Source organism: Vulpes lagopus, chromosome 5 (genome assembly GCF_018345385.1).
Source record: "Vulpes lagopus strain Blue_001 chromosome 5, ASM1834538v1, whole genome shotgun sequence".
In the NCBI taxonomy this organism is placed as follows: Eukaryota; Metazoa; Chordata; class Mammalia; order Carnivora; family Canidae; genus Vulpes; species Vulpes lagopus.
Genome location: NC_054828.1, coordinates 127,891,583 through 127,911,056, shown reverse-complemented (window position 1 = coordinate 127,911,056; position 19,474 = coordinate 127,891,583). Strand labels below are relative to the sequence as shown.

At 57.0% G+C, this 19,474-nt stretch overlaps 1 non-coding gene across 1 annotated transcript; it reads right to left on the bottom strand.

Moving 5' to 3' along the window:
* Positions 1-7,825: 7,825 nt before the first annotated feature.
* On the bottom strand, positions 7,826-7,932 carry LOC121492243. The gene has a single exon (XR_005988153.1). It is a non-coding gene; the product is annotated as a U6 spliceosomal RNA (small nuclear RNA).
* Positions 7,933-19,474: the final 11,542 nt, after the last annotated feature.

Here is a 19,474-nt window from a genome sequence, read left to right as displayed (position 1 = left end):
GGACGTATGGGGGAAGTTTCTGTACCTTCTTCCTAATTTTACTGTGAACCTAAAACTGCTCTAAAACATAAAGTCTTTAAAAAGTTTTTCAAGAATAGCATCCATCATAATAGAAGCCACACTTTGCCTTACTCCTACCAGTGACAAAAGCAAGGTCCCCAGTTATAAATGTCAGAGCTGGAAGCGCAGCAGCTTCACCTGGCTGTGAGCCCACACTCGCCCTGGTGCCAGCCCGTCAGCTGACGGGGCCGCAGGATCTGGAGCTGCCCTTCCCGGGCTGCCGAGGGGCTCCAGCTACCCAGGGGTCCTGGGGCAGGTCACGCCAGCCGCCTACCACCCACAGAGGACTTCACGAGACAGGAGCTGCTGAGAGCCCTGGGCCACGGCGTGGACCCCCAGCAGCCTGCAAGGGGGGGTGACATCCCGCACAGAATGAGAAATGGGACAGCACAGGCCGTGGAGTCCAACTGCCTGGGTACAGATACGGGCTTCTGCCTCTCGCCAGCTCTGTGACCTTGGGCTCGTTACTTCACTCTTCCGTGCCTCAGTTTCCCCATTAGTAAAATGGGGTCATCACGCTTTCTCCGCCGTAAGACTGCTGCGCCATCTAGATGAGGTGATACCTGCAAGCGCTCCGCGGAGCAGGGGGGAGGACGCCTGCCAGGGCGCCTGCTGTTCTTACAAGCAGCTGTCACTTAGCAAGCACGGTGCCAGACCCGCTGTGTTCCTCAGCTTACCTCATCCTCACCCACCTCCAAGGAAGCATGACAGGCAGTCTCCGTGCTCAGAGGACTGTCCCAAGGCCACCCAGGTAATGAGAGGGATCTGGACCCCGGTGCCCTGCCGGCAAAGCTGCCCTATCACCCGGCCTTCTGGGGTCAAAGGTCCCCACGGAAGATGCATCGGCCCGCAGTGAGCAGCCCCGCCGAGCTGGCTGGAACATTCCTCAGATGGTTGTGATCTGGCCACAGTGACGACCTGGCTGCAGGAGGGGGGCCGAGTAGGGGGTGGGCTGGACAGAAAAGCCTCAGGTAATGTAAATGGAAACTCGAGCCCACAGCCCTGCACCTGGTGTTTTTGCATTTCCCAAGACAGCTGAAGGGATTGTGTATGAAGCTTCACACCACAGAGGAAACCCATCTGGAGCCATCAGGGCAGCTGGGCCGGGTCCCAAAGCCGCCTCAAGTCCCGGCCTAGAAATTCGGTGAGTGTGGGAGCTTATTGGAACGCTGCCCCCTCGGGTCACCCGGAGCCCAGCTGGAGTGACCCTGACCTCAGCTGAAAGGGGGTCTCTTCCCACAGGGCACTCCCACTCCAGCCTGGGGGATCCCTCTTGGCTCCAGGGAGGCAGGAGCAATGCCTGTCCCCACAGGCTCCTGGGGAATCAAAGGAAGACCCCAAGGCCACTTGTCCAGGCTGCACGGATCTGTGCCAGGGTGGCCACCCCCCGGGCCCCCTGAGTGTCTGGCTCCTTCTGACACCAACTGTGCGGGCGGCACACACCAAAGACGCAGGCGTCCTGAGGGAAGCGGTGCTCACACCGATTACGTAAGCTGCCCAAGGTCACATCTAACTGGAAGAACCGGGACTGTACCCGGGCCCGACTCCAAGGCCCTGGCACCTTCCCTGAGCCTCTCTGAACGGGAACCACAGTTTGGGGAAACCAGCCCGAATATGTCGCTGGGCACCGGCCACCCCCGAGCACAGAGCACGAGCCTTGGCGCTCCGGGGAAACCCCAGACACCAGAAGACCAGGTCCGTGGCCTTGAGCTACAGTGAGTTGTGGGGCAGCAGTGCAAGAGCACGAGCGAGCGGAGCCAAATTCCTGCATCAGCAGGGCTGGCCCAGCTGTGTCAGACAGACAGACAGGCACGTGCAGCGCGGTCAGGGCCGGTAAAGCTGGAGGAGCCCTCAGCAGCTGTGCGGGTGTGGGGTGCAGCCGGCCTGCGCGATACCCGCCCGAGGTGGCCGCAGGGGACGAGGAAGTCCGGTGGCAGGCGGGCCGAGCCAGGACCAGGCCCTCCAACACGGCTGCAGGAAGAAGGTGGCCAGGAGGCCCTCCAACCCCAGTCGGAAATTTTTATTTGAAATGAGAGGTGGAGGGAGAGCGCCCTGCAGGGACACACACCACAAGGGCGCTGGGCAGAGGCGGGATCTCGTGGCTCCATGTGTGTCCCTGCGGGCAGCAAGCATGCAAGGGGTTCAGAGGACGCCCCCCGACTGCCCTGCTCTGGTAAGCTGGGCGGCAGTGCCCCAGATCGGTGTCCAGCCCCACTGTGTCCACCCCCACAGATCCGGGCCTGGGCCCCGCTGGCCCCAGTCCCCCAAAAAGGTATGGCCGTATTTGTTTGATTTACCTATTTACCACTCCCCCCAAAACAGACTCATGCCCCACAGGTGCCCCAGTTCCACAGGCTGCTCAGACTTGAGTGACAAAGCCACCCGTCTCCTGGACCCCCTTCCAAGAGGTGCCCCAAGGAACAGCAACGGCCCTGAGGCCCTGACGGCCACTCCCCCAGGAGTGAAAGGCTCAAGAGCCCAAAAGGTGGATCACGGCATGAGGTCGATATATGGGCTTCGGGGTCAAGAACCACTCACCACTCCCCAAGTCCACTCACGGCGAGCGCAGGCACACAGGACCCCTGGCTGCCTCTCCAACCTGTCCCCCCCCGAACTGTGCACCCCCTGGCCGGCCACCGCCCCCCCCAAGACTCTCCCTGTCCCTGCACTCAGGGTCCCTGGTCGCCTGGCAGATTCAGAGGCCACGACCTCCAAAGGGGGTGACAGCAGCCCAGCGAGCAGCCTCGAACTTTTGCTCCGACACCAGCCCTGCGTCGGCAGGCAAACTGCCAGGAGCGGCACCCACAGGGGAAACGGGCCAGACGACATGAAAGCGACAGCAAAACCAAAATCGGGTGGGTTATTTTTATCGTGCTCGAGACTCGCAGCGAAGGCCCGGCGGCGGCGGAAGGGGCATCCCAGGCGCATCCCAGGCGTCGGGCAGGTTTCCCTCGCCCTCTGCCTCTGCCTCCTCCTCGGGCCCCCGCGCCCCCTCCTCGGGAACCGGAGAAAGCGGATCGGGTCGGAGCCAAACCGTCCTCGCTCTGCCTTCTCCACAGGGAAAACTAATTAGTCGCCAAATATTCAGAATGGGTAATTGCTACCTGAATTAATGAGGGCAAACAGCCGGCAAGAAAACAGTGGTTTACTATTTCTGAGAGCTCGCCTCCCTCCACCCGAGGCCCGGCTCTGCTGGGGGCGAGCGGCTGGGCTGAGACACACCTCCTGCCGGCAGCCTGCAGAGCGGGGTTCGGGGTTCGTGCAGCCCCGCTGCCCCCGCTCCCGGGTCACCCCAAACACCTGCATGGCCAGGAATCTCCCTTGGTCTGCTCCAACACATAGCACCCGTGTGCACACGTACACATGCACACTCACACCAACGCTCACAGCACGCATACCACACCCGTGCGTGCACCACACACACCACACACAGGCATGCACCACCCAGGCCGTACATGCTCCCACATATGTGCACACTCACACCAATGCTCACACACTACATGCATGTGTGCACCACACACACCACACACAGGCATGTGCCACCCCCACGCCATACATGCACACATATATGCACACACTCACACAAGTGCACGCATGCACACAAACATCACACACTGGCATGTACCACCCACGCTATACGTGCACACATATATGTGCTTACTTACACAATTGCACACACACACCACACAGGCACGCACCAACCACACCATACATGCACATATATATGTGCACACTCACACAATGCACCACCCACACTCATGTGTGCACCACATGCACACACAGGTGCACACCACCCACACTGTACCCGTACACATACATGTACACACACACATGCACACAGCACATGCACCACCCATGCGCATGCACCACACACACCACACGTGGATGCACACACGTGCACACAGCACATACCAGGAACGTCCAAGGCTTCCAAGGAGAATGCATCAAACCAGATCCTCAAGCAGGGTTTTCATCAAGTTGCTCCAAGTCCCTCAGCTCTGGCAAGGGGGTACGTAGGCCGAGTGGAGGGCGTGGCAGGCAGAAGGAGGGGAAGGAAGAGGGGAAGGAGAGATGAGTGGGGCTGGACACAGACCTGGGCACTGCCACCCAGCTTACCCAAGGAGAAAACAAGGCCCTGGGAAGGCCGCTACAGCCCCAGTCCGCCCCCACCCGGCACAGGCTCCAGTCACACCCAGAGTGCCCGTGGGGAGCCTGCTCAGCCCCACCGCAACCTGCTGTGCGACCTCGGACACATCGCTTTCCCTCTCTGGGCCTGCATTTCTGTCTGTACAAAGACCAAGTGACTCGGTGTAATCGTCAGAGTTCTGAGGCGCTGCCCCCCAGAAAGGCTTCCGTCAAGTCTGGGGTCCTCACGGTGTCCCCCTGCCCTCTGCCCCTCCCCCAGCCCGGCCGGAGCACTTACCGCAGGACTTCCCCTTCACATGGCCACCAGTAACTTCCTCTGGGGTGGCCATGGCTCTCCGGAGACATCCCGATGTCACAGGCAGCTAAGGCCAGGGACATGCAGGCCAGGCCACCACCGAAAAGCCACACAGGGGATTCTGGGCTGCGTCTGCAGGGCCTGCCGGTGCCGGACGTGCATCCAAGCGAAGCAGCCACGGAAATGGAGTGTGTCCACATACACGATGTGTGCAATTTGTCCTTCACTTTTTGTATTCAATGGGATGTAGTAAGCAGCTCCCGGGGCTGGACACGGACGCTTCTTTTGCTAACAGACCAATGATAATTCTATCGGCGGCTGGATCACAGATCTAAGTGGATCCCTACTCAGACTATTTCACTGCAGGTTCTTCCAATCGCTGGCTTTTAGTAACACATGTACATCAATCTTTAAAGGTTCCCATGTGCCTAGAAACAAAGTCTGGTGCTCCACACACCGGGTCGTTAGTCATGGTCACTCCCGGGGCAGGGGATTAGGGAAGGCAACTCAAGCTTTTTGTAAGCAACATGCAGTCACTGTTTAAACCTCTTTAGAAGTGGTTTTACTAGTGGGTTTGGATCTGGCGGGAGCAGAGGCACAGAGGCAAGGAGCAAAGGGGGAAGGGGGAAGCGTCCGGCGGGAGGAGAGGCCGGAGCCACCACTCTGTTCTGCTGGGGTGGCTCTCCCTGGGCTGGCGAGGACAGTGCCCGGCCTCAAATCCTGCCCTGTGCACTCACCTGGCACTTGGCCATTGATGGGTCTCCAGGGCTTCCGTCTCCTCGTGTGTAGAACGGGATGCCCAGCCAGCAGGTCAACGAGATCAACAGAGAACGCCTGGCACCCAGGGGCTGTCATCAGCGTCTGTCCTGCCACCTTCCTCCCTGCTCTGGGTCCAGAGAAAAGGAAACACTGACTCTCATGGCTGCTCCTCAAAGTCCTCCTTCCCCTCCAGCCTCCCCGAAGGTTGCCAACCCCGTCTCAGGGCTAACCAACCCCGTGGCCTTCCTCTCAGAGACAGAGGACCCCTAACAATGCTGCATCTTTGGGCACAAATGTGAGCATGTCTAGAAGTCCCGAGATGATTAATAACTAGGACAACCCTCTTTTGTCACTAACAATATATGGCCATGAACCTACGGCCCCGTGTTTGTTTGTTTGAATTTATTTTTCCAGGAAAATACGGTGAGCCCAAGAACACAGAAACAAGCCACTCTGGGGTTGCCCAAGGGTGTTCTTAAAAATCCCAATGGTGCTTATACAGTTCTGTGATCCTCCCCTTCACATGGACACGCGTGGGTCAGGAGTCAGGACCCCCGCACATATACAGACAGGAAAGGAGGCCTGGCAGGCAAGAGGGCACAAGGCTGCAGGCCACCCATCGGCCCGCTGTGGTCCCCGAACACTCAGCAGCCCAACGGCCCTGCCAGGATCCACGGGCGTCTACACCAAGCCGGGCCGCAGACTAATCCCAGCTCACCTATGGCCAGGTGACTCTGGGAATCAATGCCTGTAGCCGAAAGGCCCAGCTTCCTCCTCTGTAAGGGAGCACCTCTCTCCTCCGGGGTTGTCAGGGGATCCCATGAGGTCAAGCTGACCAGCCAGTGGGGTAAAGGTTGATGTCACCACGTTCCTGCGGGTGTCCGGGGGCTGTTCTCAGGGGGCTGTTCTCAAGGTCAGATGAGCTCATGTCTGAAAGAGCGTGAGGATTTGAAAAGCGGGGCCTTTAGTCACCCCCTGGGAGCCAGACCTGTGTCCCCAACCAGCCAGACTCCCCAGGACTGGGAAGGAAGCTGCCCAGAATCCAGAATGGCTGGAAGTCACCAAAGGCTCTGCGATGATCCTGCACACCCTCGACCTGCCCCCTCCCCCCACCCCAAGAGCACGCATGGTCTCCAGGGGTCTCAGTCCAGAAATCCGGGATCAACCTTTGGCCCTCTCCCTGGAGACACTTCAAACACTTCAAGGGCCTCACTCCACACCAAAGACCATGGCACTTCCCACCACATCCTCACAGCCAGCAACCTGCAAACGGACGGCCACACAGCGCCCGTCACACATGACCCGGGAGCTTGGCTCTGACCAGCGAGCCACTGGCGCCCCCAGACCCCGTGCCCCAAATCCACTGCAGGGGCAGGCGGCATAGCTCCCCCAGGGGAGGGGCTGAGATGGCTTCTGTCTGGGACTTGCACCTTCACCCCACTCAGCGAGAGCTGTGTCTCTAGAAGCCTCTCCTCCACTTTCTGACAGGCTAATGGGTTAAACATTTTTAATTTTAGAAATAACCGCGAACAACTGAAGAGCCCACACTGGCTCCGCGGCCCCCAGCGCGTGATCTCTCCATGCACGGGGAACAACAATATTTTTAGGCCTATTCCAGTTACCCGCCCCGGCCGCAAATGAAATATTAATGAAAGGTTATGCTCGCAGCCTTCAGAAAATGATTACTCGAGACAGCAATTATATTTTCCCCCTTTCTGTGTAATAAAACTGCACCTCACTGCGCAGTAGGAATTAATAATTCCGAGCCCTGTTGTTACCGAGGCGGCATCAAAGCGGAAGGGAAGGCATGCCCACGAGGGAAAATACAAACACATTTAGACCCACAAAGAAAGTGGGTGACTTCAAAAGAGCAGGATTCTATATTCAGGGCTGGGATCATTTCTCAAGGTCGTTAACTGCTCTAGCTGACTGAAAGAGTGGCCCAATTACAAAGCACACCGAGAAACAGAAATTAGAACAGGACATAGCGACGGCTCCAACTCTGGGTCACTCAGCAGGGCCCACGGCCTGGCACGGACCCGGAGCCAGTGGGCCAACTCCCCCGAATCCTTCCAAGGGCCTCGAAAACTCAGGCAGCCAGCTGACTCCAGAGCCAACAGTTCAGTAGCTTCCCAGGCAATTTCCACGTGAGAAGAAAGAGGACACCCGAGAGCCCGGAACAAGACTAGCCATTTATTGAGCACCTACTACACGCCAGGCAAATGCAGTGAGGCAGGAATTCCCAACCTCACTTGATAGATGAAAGCACCAAAGCTCCGAAAGATTAAACGATCTGCCCGTGGGTACACGGTAAATGGCAGATTTGGGGTCTGAACTGATGTCAAACAGGGTCGGAGCAGAGAACAGGTCTGTCCTGTTCACTGTTGGGTCCTCACGGACCACCGTGCATGGTGCCTGGTGCCTGGCATGGAGTAGGTTTAAGGAATTTATTTAACGAACGATTTTAGAGGAACCTGAATCGAGCATCCACGCTTGGAAGGCAAAATTCTGCACCTTCTCAACAGACTTTAAAGAAAAAAACAGTTGTGACTTTATTTTTTTTTTTTTAATATGGAACGCTTGGTGAATCTGCGTGTCAGCCTTGTGCTGGGGCCACGCGGATCTTCTCTGTATCATTCCAATTTTAGTCTACGTGCTGCTGAAGCGAGCACAAGAAACAACTTCCACTGAGTCTCAGCGTGGAGGGAACGGGGTAGGTGGGGGAAAGGGCAGGCAGGCATGTGTCTGGGCCATCCCGTGACAGCGGGCACCCATCGGTGCCCCCCCCCCCCAGCACATGCTCTAGTTTTACCCCTGGAGGCTCTGTCAAATATTTTTCATGCAATAGAAGATAACCATCCACAAGATCAGTGGTATCTGGTATGAAGCAATTATGGTTTCATTTTGTTTTGTGACCATGTGAAAATCAGAAATTTTTCATGACGCTCGCTCCCTTGAGGAAGCGATGACCGATTGCGCCCTGCCCCTCCGGGTGGGGGGGCTGCCCACGGCCCCGCAGCCCTTTAGGTAACTCTGGGGCAAATGAGAAAAACCTTCAGGCCTTGTCTTAAGAGAATAAGGTCGCAGGTCGCAACAGAACAGATACTTGGGTAGCTGCGCTGGGGCTTCAGATCATGTGGCCTGGAGCCCAGGGCCCAACCGGCGAAGGAGGATCTGCTGACCCCACTGGAGGTGGGAAGAGCTGCTGAGGCAGAGGGAACAAAGCTGTCCTGGGGTCACTGAGGTGGTGGGGAGGCCTTCCCCTCTGATGGGGAAGAGCAGGGGTTCCCAGGAGCTATGCCTGTGGAGAGAAGGGGCCAGGGAGGCCAGGAAACGGCCAGCAGGGTCATGGGCAGGTTCTTTGGGCCCCAGGATTCTTCTGGAAATTGCAGCACCTCTGTGTGCACGTAAGGAGCTGGGGCAGCCCCTTGTGATCTGAAAGTGGGGGTAAGGGGTAGGAGAGCATGTGAGAGGGGTCTGTGGGAGACCCTTGGGGAACCCGCCGGCGCTTCAAGCACACGGGCCCACGGGTGGACTGTGCGTTCCTTAAAGCACACAGGCGGGACGACGGAAGCCCAGTCACTGCCCAGGGCCCAGGCCGGCGAGAGGCTGGGGGGCAGCAGCCAGAGGAAGGGACACCCGTTTGCTGGGTGTCTGGTCCCTGTGGCCCCGTGAGAGGTACAATGTCAGACAACGCACACGCAGCCCGTGAGCACCATGCCATCGTGTGACAGACGTCGGTGCAACCCCAGAGCAGCCAGATGCAGAGACAGGGGCCCCAGTCTTCCTGGGGAATCACGAGGGAGCCATGGACACCCCCTCCCGGGACAGTGTTTGCACAAAGGGCTGGGGGAAGGGTACTGCGGCCCCTGAAACGCCTTCCAACCCAGGGCTCCATGAGACCCCCGGTGGCCGTCCAGACTCAGGACAACCCGCAGAGACATACGAAGAGCACCACTGGAGGGAAGGGGGAACCGAGGGACTGCTGCGTGCAGAAAAGAGACAGGGCGTCTGCTTTTCCTGACACCAAATGAATCCACAGCCACTCAGCCTCCTTGGTCACACGTTCCTGGGGCCCGGGAAGCCACTGCCCAGAAGTGGCAAGGCCCCAGTCGCCTCCTGCCCTCACCTCCAGTCCTTCCCTGCTGGTCACGGCTTGGCCAGGGAGGCCACACAGAGAAAAGGCACAGCCGCAGAAGGGAGGAAGAGGGGTGGCAGGCGGCCAATCCGCCCCAGGGCACCCAAGGGAGCTGAGTCTCGGGACCGAGCAGCCCAGGGACGCCACGGACAGCATGACAGCCTGGGGAGGCCCCCAGGGCCCTCACCGCCCTCCTGACCTGCCTCTGAGTGGGGGCCGAGGTCCAGGAGGCAGAGGACAGGCAGGAGAGGGCAGGCAGGGCCACCGGAGCCACTGCAAGGAGCACTGCAAGGAGCACCCCTGCAGGGGCTGACCAGGGCTGGGCTCCGGGGCTGGGATTACGGAACCGCCCGCCTCGGCCAGTGCCCACCACAGGGGCCCCGGCCTCCACAGGCAACTGTGCGGAGGAGAAGCAGGAATGTTCCGAGAACCTGATCCTCCTGCCCTTTTCCAGAAAATTGAGGCCATTTCCCAGGAAGGTGGAAGAAGCCAAGGAAGCTGTTCTCTGCCACCGTGGGACCCAGGGCACCGACCCAACCACAGGTGCCGGCGGTGACCACCTGCTCGCGTCCAGAGGGCAGGCAGTAGGTCACCCAGGAGGGCAGGGGGAAGGCGGGGGCCAGGCCGCCCCAGGGTCTCAGCAAGCACCCACCCCCACCCACATCTGCAGGGCAGCGCCCTTCCTCAGCAGGTGCCTGCTGCTTCCCCCACCTGAGGAACAGGATTGCCTGAGGACAGGGAAGCACACCTGAGCTCCGCCGCCCCGCCGCCCCGCCCGGCCCTGGGGAAGGGGGGAAGCAGCTCCTGCCTGGGAGGAGCCCCCGGGGCCTGGTCCTGGGGAGCCGGGCGCTGGGAGGACGGACTCGCGCTGCGCTATCTCCGGGGAGGGACCGGCTGGCCCGCAGGGTGCAGGGGGACCCCCGCCCAGGCCGGCCGGACGGCCGCGGGCGCTCCGGGCACAGGGGCCGCCGAGCGCGGGGCGGGAGGGGGCGGGAGGGGCGGGGGGCGCGGGAGGCGGATTGAGGAAGTTGGGGTCGGGGCTGCAGACAGGAGCCCTCGCGGCTGAATTCCCCTTGCAGACATCAGAGGCAAAGAGGAACACGCACTGGGACCACCTGCGCCGGCACTTCCCGCTCGGTCAGAAAAACAGGTCGTCGCGTCTCCAGCGCGGCCGCGGGGTCGGGTGGCGCCGCCGCCCCAAAACCACCGCCGGGGGAGGAGGCGCGGCTGCCCCCGGGGCGGTCCGGGGCGGGGCTCCGACAGGCCCCGCCCCTCGCTGCCAGGCCCCGCCCCGCCAGGCCCCACCCTCGCCCGTCAGGCCCCGCCCCCAGACCGCCAGGCCCCGCCCCTCGCCCCGCCAGGCCCCGCCCCCGACCCGCCAGGCCCCGCCCTCGCCCCACCAGGTCCCGCCCCTCGCCCCGCCAGGCCCCGCCCTCGCCCGTCAGGCCCCGCCCTCGCCCCGCCAGGTCCCGCCCCTCGCCCCGCCAGGCCCCGCCCCTCGCCCCCAGGCCCCGCCCCCGGCGCCTGCGGGTCCGCCTTTCCTGCGGGTCCCGGACCCCCGCCCCGGCCCCGCCCCCGAGTCCGCCCCGTTCCCGCCCCCCCGCGCCCCCTGCGGCGGCCGAAGTCACCCCAAGTTGTCGACGTCCGTTTCGTTGCTCAAGACGCTTTTAGATGAAGCCTGTCAGCATTCCTGGGCCCGGATAGGACGTTTCTTGTCTTTCCACCGCCGCACCTCCAGGCGCCCCAAACCCCACCCCAGCCTCGCAGTTTGTGCAAAGCTCCGACCCGGCTGATCCCACTCGGATGTGCTTCAGGCGGCCTCCCGCGGCGGCCTCACCGCCAGACCCTGGGCGGGGGGGAGGGGCGCCCTTAAGGGCCTGGAGGGGGTGGGCGCCCTTAAGGACCCCCTATCTACAGGGTGGGCGCCCTTAAGGACCTGGACGGGGGGATCCCTGGGTGGCGCAGCGGTTTGGCGCCTGCCTTTGGCCCAGGGCGCGATCCTGGAGACCCGGGATCGAATCCCACGTCGGGCTCCCGGTGCATGGAGCCTGCTTCTCCCTCTGCCTGTGTCTCTGCCTCTCTCTCTCTCTCTCTCTCTCTCTCTTTCTCTCTCTGTGACTATCATAAATAAATGAAAATTAAAAAACAAAACAAAGGACCTGGAGGGGGTGGGCGCCCTTAAGGGCCTGGAGGGGGTGGGCGCCCTTAAGGGCCTGGAGGGGGTGGGCGCCCTTAAGGACCCCCTATCTGTGGGGGGACTGAGCGAGGACCTGCACCCTTACGCTCCATGCAATGCCGCTTCCCCCCACACCTTCCCCTGGGGACTCTCACCACCCAGCACCAGAACCCGGGCCCTGCCTTTGGAATGACCCTTCCTCGCCCTGACCCGAATTGTCCTGTATCTGCAGGGCGCGCTGAGCCCTCCCGGGAGCTGCCAGGTGCCCTCCCAACTGCCGTCTGGAAGGGCGGCCCAGCCGGCCTGGGTGCCCCGAATGTGTGCTGGGCGGCAGGCAGAGCTGCGGGAAAGCCACAAGACCCTGGGAAAAGGTGTGCCTGGAGGTGGGAAGAGCAAGCCCTGAGGTCGGGAGACCCTTGTTCCATGTCTGCCCGCAGTGCACTCTGGTTGTGCTTAGGCAAATTCCTCGTGCCTCAGTTTCTTCAGCTGTAAAATAGGGACAGTAATCACTATCTTGCAGACCTCCTATGAGGACTGGAGAAAGCGTGGGCGCCTGTGGGCTCCCAGGGCACCTTAGCCATAATTGGATACCCAGGGGGGATGAGGAACACAAGCCCTGGACCCAAATTACCCGTGTCAAACCCCCCAGCGCCACCCCAAGTTTGTTGTATAATTTTGTACGAGTTTCCTTCTGTGCCTTGGTTTTCCCGTCTGTAAAATGGGGATAATATGCCTAACAGTAGTGAGGTTTCTGTTGGGGGAGGAGGGTGAAAAGTCCCTTGGGAAAGACTGGTGGTGGCTGCGCAACACTGTAAATGCAATTAATGTCACTGAATTGTACACTTAACACAGGTTCAATGGAAATTTTTACATTATGTATATTTGATCACGATTTTACAAAATCAATAATGTAATATGCCAAGAAGCAGTGAATGATAGGACATAAGGTATATCTCAATAAAACTATCTTTAAAAAATAAAAGTGGGGATATCTGGGTGGCTCAGCAGTTGAGCCTCTGCCTTTGGCTCAGGTCGTGACCCTGGGATCCCGGGATCCAGTTCAGCATCAGGCTCCCTGCATGGAGCCTGCTTCTCCCCCTGCCTCTGTCTCTGCCTCTCTCTCTCTCTCTGTGTCTCTCATGAGTGAATGGATAAAATCTTTAAAAAATAAAAATGCATGAAGCTAAGAATGTCACCTACCTGGGAGGGTTGTTGGAGGGGATTAAACGGGTCTGTACAGTACTCAGAACAGTGTCCAGCACTGCTCCAACACTCAAGCAGTGTTGGCTAGCATAGTAAATAGACATCATCCATCATTTAATCTTTACAAGAGCCCTATGAGTTAAAAAGTATTTTTACTCATTTTATGGGTAAGAAGACTGATGATGTGTATACATACAGACACTTCCTGTTGGCTTTTGGTTCTGTTTCTCCAGAGAACCCGGACTGGTCCACGTGGAACCAGAGTACCCGCTCGCTGCTGTCATGAGCCCCCACGGCAGCCAGAGCACCTGAAATGTGCCCTGGGCCACACCTCAGCAGCATAAGCTCAAAACTCCATCACTTTCCCGAGGAAGGAGAAGCACAAGTGGGTTTGGGGATCTGTGAAAGCGTGGGTTTTCTGGGGCCTTTTGCATTTTGTTTTAGGATCCTTTTTTTATTCGTATTGTACAAACCACACCGAAATGTCTGAAAATTCCACTTCTAAGTTGGCTGTGAGTCACCTGACATGGACAGTGGTAGGTGACAACTGAAGATGTTGATATTGGAGAAGTTATCCCGCTCAGAAACAGAAAGAAAGATCACTGTGCTGAAGGGGCCCTGTTAGTGATTGGATTCCTGGCTACTTAGCCCCCCAGAGATGCCACTGGACACTTCTAGAAGCTTCTGCTCGTGACATCTGCTCCCATACCCTTTCTTTTTTCCCCCCCTCTGTTTTCTTTTGGGTTTTTTGGTGGGTGGACTTAGATTTTTTTTTTTATAAGTTTAACTTTTTTATTTCTCTGCAGTGTTACATTAGTTTCAGGTGTTCAATATAGTGATTCATCACTTCGGTACATCACCCAGTGCTCATCACAAGTGTCTCCTTCATCCCCACCACCTAGTTAACCCAAACCTCCACCCACCTCCCCTCTGGTCACCATCAGATCATTCTCTGTACTTAAGAGTCTGTTTCTTGGTTTGTCTCCCTCTCTCTGTCTCGCTCTTTTTCCCTTTGCTTGTTTGTTTCTTAAATTCCACATATGAGTGAAATCATATGGTATTCCCACACCCCTTCTTCAACACAGCTCTGGCCTCACAATAGGGGCCTGGCCCTCAGCTGCTGGCAGAGCAGGAGATGCTCGGTTCCAAGGAAGGGGCTGACAGCTCTCAGAGGCCGGGGAGCAGAAGGGCAGGCTGGGAGAAATGGCCCATCCTCTGTATGGATGTCCGGATCGGCTTTGCCTTGCTTCTTCCTAAAGCTGACCTCCTATTTGACCCCTAGGGAGGCTGGGGTAGATAAGATCTGGGTGAGCCACAGAGATCACAGTGCCAGGGTACAGGAGGCAGGACTCGGGCCCAGAATCAGAAGATGGAGCAATGGGTACAAAGCCAAAGGGGCTTCTAGTTAGTTTGTTTACTGCTCAGAACAAGCATGGGAAGTGAGTCCCTGCAGAGTCAAGGTAGAGAGGGGACTGCAGCAACCAGGTGGCAGGGAGGGCGCAAACAGACCTGGGCGTGCTGGGGGCAGGGGGAGCAGCCAGTCACTTCCAGACAGAAGTCAGGGGCTGGACCCCACAAGGACAGGGAGGGTGGTCCCAGGTCAAGTCACCTCCCTGGAGCCCCAATAACTCATTTCAAACCAAGACCGGGCATAGAAGAGCTCAAGACAGCACACTGCAAACCTTAAACCCACCCCAAATTTGGGGTACATTTGCAATCAAACCCAAAGACTGGAATTTGGAAGATCAAAAAACTTGACACGTTTACCCAAAGTTGCTTTAAAGTGAGAAAAAAATGAGATTTGAGAGCAGATCATGAGCAGACGATGCTCTGTGTGAACAGCAGGATTCTGAAGGAGGAATGCACTCCTCTCTCGGGCCACCCCAAGGGCCCCGCAGCACTGCCTCCTCCCAGGGCCGGGGGGCCCAGGTGTGAACCCCAGACAGCTCCAGACATCCGCCCACCCCAGCTAGAAAGGCACGTCTGACCCTCTGGGGCTGTTGGCTTCGCTCTGGGCTGAACCCAGCCAAGACCCGAAGGAGCACAGCGTGCTGAGTGCACACCAGGGAGGAGAGGAAGTAGGCCGTCCAACTTCTGCTTCCCCTCCCCCATTGGCCTTCCTGGGGGGTGCTGGGGAGCCCGGCTTTCCCCTAAACACTCTGCCTGCGATGACGAGATGACACTGATGACACCAGCAGCAGCTCCGTGGCCCAAGTTCCCTGCACTCCCGGATCCACCTGTCCCCTTGCCTCCCCGCCATGTCTCATCAGTGTCCTCCAGCCGTGACCCCTCCCTGGACTGTAGTGACCAATGGCCCCAGAGCTGCCAGCGGGGGGTTGGGGGGGCCTGGGGCTGGGGCTGGCATTCCCAGGTGCAATCAGGGAAGCCCTCCGGGCCTCTGTTCCCTCCCCTAAGCCAGGCTCTAGTCCTGACCTCCGCCCATGTCTCCCAGTTCCAGCAGCAGAACCAACAGCTCGGAGGTAAATACCAGTTTGGCACGCTCCACTAATGCCTCGTCCCTCTAATCCTTGAGCCAGCTTGGTGTAAGGTCATCCACATCTTCCAGATTTGGAAACCAGAACCCAGAGAGGTAGCCAGTCGGCAGCAGGGCCCCATCCGAAGCCAGGTCACCTGCCAGTGCTCGTGCCCCTCCCCTTAGAGCCTCTGGCCTTGAGCGGGAGCCCACCCTCCTCTTTCAGGGTCCCACTGACTGTCCCAGAGCCCCCATGGAGCCCCACAGGCCCTCGGGGCAAAAACCTCTGAAACGATTCAGCCAGAACAATCTTGCAACCCAGAATAGGACTCTAGCGGGAGAGAGGCAGAAAGATGCCCAGGCTTCCCGTGAGCCTCTAGGCTCCCCTTTATCTGCCCCCCCCCAAAGTCTGGTCCCCTTCTGTTTATCTAACAACCACTTCATGTTGGGGGGGCTACAGGTTGAGCCCCCTGTCTGTCCTAGCCCGCTGGGCCAGCTCACTGTTATTCCCATTTCACAGATGGAAAACTAAGGCACAGAAAGGCTGCACGGACCCCCCGAGCGGGGGGATTAGTAGCACTAAGCACCGGAGCTGGGACTTGAGCCCAGGCCTATGGCCCTGCAGAGAGCGCTGCCAGCTGAGTAGGGTCAGTGGGCCTCCTGCTTCTGGGGCAGCCTGTCTTGCCTCGCCCTGGGCAGCAGCTGGGTGGCGGGCACCGCCTCCTGCAGTGTAGACTCCTGAAGGGCAGTGTAGCCCCTTTCGGACTCTAAGAAGTCGCGTCCTCATCTACCTCCTTGGAGCGGTCGTGGGAGAGCTGGTTCTCCGATGTGTTGACTCACACTTGAAATCGGCACCGGCCACAGCCTCGCAGGGTCATTAGGCCACGCTCTCTAGCCCATTTCCTACAGCCCCAGAAGAAGCTCTCACATAAAGCTGTCGGGCCAGCTGGCTGCAGCACAAATCTAAGCTAAGGGGGCTTGCCTGACAGCTTAGGACACGGGCTGCTGGGGAGATGGAAGGCGTCGCCGCCACAGGCCCGCAGGCGTCGCAGGAAGGGCGGGCGCTCAGCGCAGACACACGTAACAGAACACGTACAACATCTTTCAACATCTGCAAGCCGAGAGGTCACAGTGAGGATGAGTCCGAGAGTGAAAGTGGTATGAAGGCTCCCCTGAGAAAGGACGCCTGTCCCTTGCTCTTCAGCCGGCTGCCCCAGAGCCTTCTCCCTGCCTCGCCTGCCTCTGTCACAGGCCTTGTGACAGGTACCGTCTCTCCCAGCAACTCAAGGCTCTTCACACCGCTTTCTGGCTTTCTGGAAGGATTTGGAGGGAGTTGTTGCGTGTGCTTTTTAACGTCGTGACTCTGTATTGCTGAAATCTGGCACTCAATAAAATAACCGTGGCTGCTTATTTGCCATGAGTCCTGATGTTCTGGAAGCTTCCTTCTTCTAAATGGAAGTTGGTTCTTATAAATATTGGGTTAATTAGCCATGCTATCTGAAATAAATCATTTGCTGTCGGTTTTTATGGCAGTTAGCAGTTTGTGAAGCAGTTTTTACATATATTTAGCCAGGGGCTGGAACATTATCAATGCGTCTCAGAGTTTATGGAATCGAGAATTGAGTTGATCCAACGTGATGTTCACAAGAGCCCGTGAGGGGTTAGATTTTTGTTGGTGGGAGGGGCTGCCTTTCTTAAATGAAAAAATCCCGTGTGCCCCATAGTGAGCAAATTTGGTCACTCCAAATGTCACACCATCTCCAGAGGACTTGCCACCCATTACCTAGAGCCCCACGCTCTCCAGACGTAACAACAGTCTATGGTTTTCTATACATTCATCCACAAATTTTTTCATTTACACAAACACCTACAAATACCTCTTTGCAAAGAATAGATGTGTATCATCATCCCGAGTTTTTGCCTTTTCATTTAAATCAAATAACATATCATGTCATACTGTCTGTACAAAATGTGCCTTACTCATTTCAATGGCAGCATAATATTCCATTTTGCTGTAAAGTGAACAACCTCCCTCACCGTCTTTGCTCGCGTTGCCAGAGTATATTTGCAGGAGAAATCCCCAGGATTAGAAATGGAAGCCTCAGAATATATGCCCTTGTGACGATGATATTCGATGTAAAATTACCAACCAAATAAAATGAAATCTGGACCAAATTACGCAAGTCGGAGGCCCACCACCAGCAGTGGTAGAGAACCCTACTTCTTCACAACCTTCTCAGTACCACGGTTGGCCAAACTGGCTCGTCTTGGCCAGTGTGATTGGTAAAGAAGGGCGTCTCGATCTGATGTGCATTTATGTATGAATCAGGGAAGAGGAGCATCTTTTCACGTATTCCCAAGTTACTGGCTTTTCATTTTGAAAAGTACGACTAGGTTCGATTGTCAAATATTCCTCAGCATAGCTGGGGAGCACACACTGCTGCCCGATGTCAGCTCCAAGGTAGTAGTAACTCAGGAGAATTCCAACTTAATTTTCAGGCCAAAATGCTTTCTACTAAATCGTTCTGCACACGGGGCATCTGAAAGGAAGAGAAATGGCATTGACTTGCCTGGTAACTGCACTGAACACTTCTCTCTGGGCTTCCCCTTCTTCCCCAAAAGAGAGGGGGCCCAGTCACCCACGTGTCTGCTCACCTTCATCAAAGGCACCCTCTTTGGGAGAGCAGAAGAAATTGGGGGTGGAGGGGGATGGCCTTTGGAATCACCACGTCTTCTCACCCCAACCGTGCAGGATTTGCCTCCTTTTGTTTTGTTTGCCCTGCTTCTCCTTTTGACATTTGAATTTCCACTCCACCAGGGTGATAACATTCGCGTGGTTCAAAACTTAAAACAATATAACCAGGTAAACTTTGAGAACTCTGCTTCCACCTCATGCCTGATTACCACCTCGGCTCCCCCTCCCCTCCTTGTTCCTCCCCTTATAATTTCTCATCCCTTTATGGTTAATAACTTCTATCATTAAAATCTAGGATTTCCTTTCATTTTCCAAATTTCAAAATATCTAATAGTGCATTGGGTTTTTCAGATTATCTTTGACTACTCCACCCCACCAGACTCCACCCAGAAGGCACTTTCTTTCTTTCTTCTGGAAAACCCTGGAAGAGGGACCTCCAAAGTCCTGCCCAGATGTAAGAGCATAGGATAAAAGAGGAGGAGCCTTGGTTCAGCAACTATGAAATATTGTTTTATATTATATACTTTATGTATAATATTGCACTGGGTGGTGGTGCAGTCAGTTGGGCATCCAACTCTTGGTTTCAGCTGGGGTCGTGGTCCTAGGGTCATGGTTCCGGGGTCATGAGATTGACATATGACTCTTGGTTTCAGCTGGGGTCATGGTCCCAGGGTCATGGGCCCAAGGTCATGAGATACAGCCCTACATCAGGCTCTGTGCTCATCGTAGAGTCTACTTAAGATTCTCTTCTCCCTCTGCACCTACCCCTTGTTCTCGTTCTCCCTCTTTTTCTCTTTTCTCTCTCTCTCTCTCTCTCTCTCTCTCTCTCTCCATGGGTAAATAAATCTTTAAAAACAACTGTTGTAAGTGCCCATAGTTCCCAGTAGGGAAATTGTTACTTGGTGGGTGGGTGCCTCATCCCTGACAGCATTCAAGGAGACGCAGTCAGGGACACTGCCGAGATTTCTACACTTGTCAGAAGAAAGAAGCACTGTTTCTTCCACATCCACAATTCCTTGCAGAAATCCACTCGTCTGTTTATTCAGCAGGCATATAGAAAGCTTCCTATATGCCTAGCAACATGCTAGGAATCACCCACGGAAAGCCGAATCCCAACTCTTTCCTGCATTCAGCAGGTTAGAGCCTGACAGCACATATAAGTCCAGGGCTGGCATGCTCAGCTGGGCAGGTTTTGTGACGCACAAATTCCCCAGCTACACGGAGGCCCTGACTCAGGCAGATAACCAGTTAGCAGCAGACAGACACATGCAAAAAAAAGACTGTCATTAGATGGGGTGCAGGGGGGAGCAGAACGTAACAGGAACAGAGCCTCGAGAAGAGGGCTCTTGGCTGAATCCTGAGCGATGGCCTCTCCTCATCCACATGCCTGAGTGGCCTCCCTGCTTATCAGGAGCCAGAAAGGTGGGATTGATGGCTCTCAGAAGGGACGGCACCGCTGGATTCTGGGGCTGTGATAAGAGACGGGCCTTCTCTTCTGCGCTCTGCTTCTGACTGACTTTGGCCTTAGG